The following is a 6,144-nucleotide window of genomic DNA, read 5'->3' as shown; positions in this document are numbered from 1 at the left end:
TAATTATGAAAAGACTGGCTGATTATGTTATGTTATTTTTGTATTGTTCTTATTTTTTTGCTTATCAAAATATTTCACATATTATCTGATGATGTGTATTTTGGATATATCGTAATATGTATCTTGTCTCATTAAAATTGATATTAAGTTGATATAGCATAGGAAAATCTGTAAATCATTAAAATGTTAATTTTGTTATAGTTTTTAATTAAACCTGTACAATTACATATTAGATTTAAACACTGTTGTACTATGTAACTTTTATAATATCAGATATCCTTACGTGAGATGGGCAAGATAAAAAATAAAACTGTAGGTTGTCTGCAAAAGATTAAACAAAACCCATCTCATTGGATACCCGAATGGTAAGCAACTGTATCTATATATTATATTTTTCCGCCAAATTGCACACAATTAAAAACACATCATAAAAATAAGTAATTAGTCTTCGACAGCCCTGGTCGGTAACTTTGCTATCTTCTCAGCGACGCTAGCTTTGAATAAAAAAATGTGTGGGTGTCTCTACGTTAATAATATTTTTTTATATAAATTATTTCTTGCAGTGGCTTTACTTACCAACAATAATTATTGTACCTACCTATTTTTATAAAAGTAAAATTGCGTTACTTGTTTGTAAAAGTGTCAGACTAAATTAATTAAACTAATCGGGTAAGTAATAAAAAGTCATTAATTGAGTTAGCAGTAGTAACCAAGTAAATGGTAGAATTCCATTTTAAAAGAAATGAAAATATAATTAATTATATTTTCATTTCTTTTAATAAAAAGTCACTTTCTTTTTATAATAAACAGACATCACTATATTACACTTTTTTTTTAAATATGCATTAGAATTAAACAATGTGTACCTATTTTTTAATAATTATGTAATAGGTCTTACACATTCAAAATAAATACTATTCAATAATAATGTTTTTTGGATAGCACATGAAATAAAAATGTAGGTAGATATGTATTTCAACATCCTTCGTATGTTTAGCTCTCGGACAATTTCTGGTTAAAACGTTATTAATATATTATTAAGTTTATATCGTGGCTATCCATCATATTGGTTACAATATTTCCCACCAAACAGATGATTAACAAATTGAATTTAGTAACATTTACGTATATTAGAAGATATCATTTTTTGGTCACCCCATATTTTATTCACGTTGACAGTGTTATGTTATGAGAGATCATTATTTACTTTAGACCAAAGCATTGTCGGCGACCTTTGAATATTACCAGTAGAGCAACAATTCCGGACCACATGTAAAAAAACCATATTTTCAATTCTCAAGGGCAATTCTGTAGAGCGTCCCCTTAATATCAGAAGGATATTGGGCTAGTGTGGTGCTTTTTTATGTATTTGACTCAATACTCAATTTGTATATAACTTTCTAATTTCGAATGTTTGCATTTTAGAACAGTCATATCGGTGAATTGAGTTGCTGTGAAATCTTTTTATATAAGCACATTTATTACCTAATTATGCGTGAAACAAGATTCAAACATGTAACTGCTTTGTGAGCAAAATTATGATAATTTTATTCCCAACATTTGTGTGTAACCCATGGACGTGACGTATGAAATGTTGTTATTATCTATTTTCATAGAAATGGATGATCTGAGAACAAGACCTCATTTACAGAATGTTAAAAACAGATATGTAGATTATGCACTTTCATTCAATCCTCAGCACTGCAATGTCCTTTATAAGTTAACGAAAGCGGTTCTTATCGATATTAAACTAATTGAAAGTAGTGCTACATATTGTGTTTTGTTATAATTAATTCAATTAAATTTCTCATTAATTTACTCTATATAGCACTACCTCTTGCTATTATGAAAGATTCTTTGAATCCGTTTTATTATATTGTCAATGCACTCAAGTCTAAACCTTCCACTACCTGAGCCCCAACGATACTGTGTTTCTTTCGACATAGTCTACCTCAGTATAATTCTCCTGTCACTACTTTTTCGCTCCGGTCCATTGAAGAGGAACCTCTTGGGTGTTTGGTTGTCTTCCGTCATTGAAACATGGGTTGCCCAACGAGGTCACCCCTCTTTCAAACGTAGGGGAATCACTGCACATCGCATACAGTTCATCAAATTAATAATTAACGTTATTAAAAAAATAATTATCGAATGCCGCATGTTTCTTTATATTTTTAGACAATATTATTGATCTATTTTTTTAATTAAATATTTAAAAAGGCGAGACCACATTGTATTGAGATTTAGAATGTAAATATAAAGGCAGTGATGTATCTCTTTTTTGTTCTTATTAGTGTTAAAAATGATGATATTAAATCATTTTTTTTTATCTATACTATAAGCAGAAAAGAAAATATGTATTAGATCAACATTCCATTTTTAAATATGGGGAAAATGAAGTGAAAGTTGGCGACATTAATTTTTAATAATAAATTGATGTCTATAATATTTTTCCAAATTGCTTCCAAATGATTTATTTAATTTCTTATGCATTGGTCAAAATATCCCCACTATGTAAGCTTGGCCCCTTGAATATTAATAATATTAAAATGTTGGTTTTTTTATGTTCATAAAATTACCTGAGATAAAAAGGATTAAATTATAACGACCTAATTAATTTCGAAATGAATTCTCGAAATTGACTGAGATATTTTTTTTTTATATTATGCCATAGAATAAGTTTTATTAATCATCATTATCTGTAAATATTTTAAGTATTACAGAATAACTTAAAATAATTACAAAAGCCTTATTGTTACAAAGAATATTATGGGCTGTAATATCCACGGGCCTATTATATAACTTTTGTTGATATAAATTATTATTAATCATCGTATCAGAGATAAAACTCGATAAGTGCAAAAATAAACTATTGTTTTTAGTGAGGTTTACCTCTGATACGAGGAATATATTTCTGTGTTTTTAAGGACAGACTTGATGAGCTTTCAGAGTAAGTATGACTTATAATTTTACAATACTACATTCTGTGTTGATTTTTGTTTAAATCTAACTAGACACAAGAGCGTATGAGTTATATGGAATCAATAGTAGAACTATCCATAGTTCAATAAAATTGAGAACACTTCCAATGAAAATTGTCTAACTGTTTTTTTTAAATATTGAATTATGGATAGTTCTAATATTGATTCTATATAACTCATATTGCTGCCGAACTGTTAAAACCTCTGATGTGACAATTTTATAAAAATATTTTTTTTATTATCTGTTTTAACTGCATAGTTTAGGAAAACCCTCAATGACTCTCAAAAACAACACGAATATTAAAATATTTAGATCTTCAATGTAAGACCGTTAATACCTTCAATGTGAGTGAGTAGACACAAACACAAGATGATGAAGAGCCCCCCCACTATGTACCTGTTATTTAGATGAATCAGTTAGTTATTCAGAGAGAAAACATTTAAAGTTTTTCCTTATTTTTGTGTTTATAAAACAGTTTTTTTGTTTCTCATGTAAAATTTCAATTTTGTCACATCAGAGGTTTTAATGAAGGATATACAAATTTTTGCCTAAATTCCAGGTTCCTTTGGAAGTTCAATATTAAAATACACCTGTCGTAATATTGTATAGCGTCTAGTTTAGTTTGATATTAAATTTTATCTTTTGTTCTATACGTAATTACTTGTTATTGTATAATTTCTTTTTATAAAATGCTTAGTTACGTAAATACCGTATTCTTGACCTTTGTGATATGTTTGCTGTAAGTATCTATATAGATTATAGGTGATGAACTGATGTTCTATTATATACAATAAAATATATATATATTTATACAAAACTCTGTTTTTAATTTGGCCCTAAGTTATAATCCAAATAATCAAAATCCTGACATGTGGAGGCGTTCTGTTGGTTATGATAATATACAATTTTTTAAACTTTGCCAATGGAGTAGCCTACGGAGCGTGATTTGATAAGGTGTAACAACATGATATTTGCGTATTGTTTATGAGGCATGCTCAAAGCATCAAAAATGAGATGCTGCTGCACTGCTTGTGTGATTATTGAAAAAGTAACAATTAATATTTGAATGTTATTATTTAGAAAAGTAGATTTCGTTTGGCACCCGTTTACCCACGTAGAAACAAATCTAATTCGAAAATGTGTAATGTTTGTAAACAAAGACTAGTGACGTGAATAAAAGTGACTGTTTTGATAATCCATTTCGACTGAAAAATTTGCAAACCGGCTAACTCCATTTGGGCAAATTGTTGAAGGAGAAAAAACTTAATAAACAATTTAACTATCGAGCAGAACGTTTTTATGTTTCTAGCTTCAATTATTTGTTTTAACGTGAGATTTTTGTTTCTGTTGTATTCTATGTCGAAATTAGAACCAAATGGCAATTTGTTTCAGCCGATAAACTCTTAAATGTAATAAATATATTCAAAATAAAATTGGACTTAGCGCTACTTGTACTTCACTTTTTAATTTATCCCGTATAAGGCACATATTTCCGTGGCACTGTCATAAGTTTACCAGATGCTACAGCATGGGAGACGCCCTTTTCAATATTGAACGTTCCCTTATTGGTTGACTTAAACACGCGCGAAATCAACCAAGTTTTAACTAATATGAAAAACGGACTTGGCGCGTTTTGTAATAAATCGAGACTTAAAATATTTTTTTTTCGTAGGGTTATGTCGCGTTTTGGAATTTATAAATCAATACATATTGTGTAAAATTATACAAAGAATACGTGCGTATTTTTTACTCGATTTTGACCAAATGTGGACTTATCGCTTTTTGGAATTAGACGCCTCAATTCTAAAATACACTTTTTACATAATATAAGCTGCACTATGAATTAATACAGTATTTTAGCTTCCCTTTTATATATAAAGAAAATTTATATAAAGAGCGGAGTTGTTCCATTTACGTTATTGGAAATTTGGTACCTGCAGTTGGCTGTTTTGTGTGAAGAACGATAACGCATTTATTTATAGGTTTCGGAGTTTGAAATTTTGTATGAGCATAGAAAACATGTTTTATAACAAAATGCCTTAAAAATGTCATTTTTGGCAGTTAGCTGGTTCGCAGATTAAGCAGTCGATCTGTTTCTTTATTTAATACATTATTTTTAATGTGATTTTTTCACTGTCTTCGTATCCTAACGAAGCGAGAGGGGGGTTGCAGGTTACGAAATACAAAATATAAGGAAAAAAACTTATACAATTTCTTTCAGATTAATATCAGTATTGACTATTATGGTTCAATCTCCGTATTAGTAAAAATTGTGCCGAATATTTTGATTTACAGCATATTTTAAATTAACCATGTTCTTTTATTGTATGGAGGATGTATTAACAGATTTATTTATACGAGGAATAGTTGTTAGCCATTTGCCCAACCCATTGAGTCCTCACACTGGATCAAATACACATTGATAAACAAAATGGATTTTTTAATCAGCCACAAGTTCAAATCGGCTTCATTTATGTTCTGTGCGCTAGAGGTCAAGAGAAACTTGTTCTGAATTAAATTATTTTTTTATTCAATATAGAATGTACGGAAGATTTCAAAATGTTAGATTCTCATTGAAAATAGACCAGCCTATACACAAGGCGGCTATCGACGGTATTTTATCATATTTATATAATATTGAGGCGGTTGTTACAATAAGTTAACCGTCTAAACTGTCAAGAAGTGCTATGTTTTAATAGCCCCTCTCTTGGCTGTGTTAACTTTAAGAGCGAGATAGACAGTTTTGACGGCTAACTTATTGTATCAAGTATAATACCTCAATACATAAATACGATAAAGTGATAATATTTATCACTTTAGCCATCGATAGCCGCCTTGTGTGGAGAATAGAATAGACCCACAGGTATAGTTCAATCATCGCACAAATAAAATCGCTGATATTTGAATGTACACATTCAATTCTGTATTGTGTATTCGGTATAATGTATTGTACTGTCTTTCCTATTATAAATTAAAATAACTTACTATTGGAATAATTTATCAGACCTTGAATAAATCAACAAGAGTGTATTTAAATATTTATGTATTTATTATTCATATTGTATATTATCATTTTACAAATAAGTTGTGCTTACCTATATAAACACACATAAAATCTGTAGTAAGATGACAAAACACAGTGTGTCCATTTTTTTTACAAATTGA

Source organism: Rhyacophila brunnea, unplaced genomic scaffold (assembly GCF_057557595.1).
Source record: "Rhyacophila brunnea isolate RB1 unplaced genomic scaffold, BYU_Rbru_1.0 scaffold_6, whole genome shotgun sequence".
Lineage (NCBI taxonomy): Eukaryota > Metazoa > Arthropoda > Insecta > Trichoptera > Rhyacophilidae > Rhyacophila > Rhyacophila brunnea.
This window is presented reverse-complemented; position numbering follows the sequence as displayed.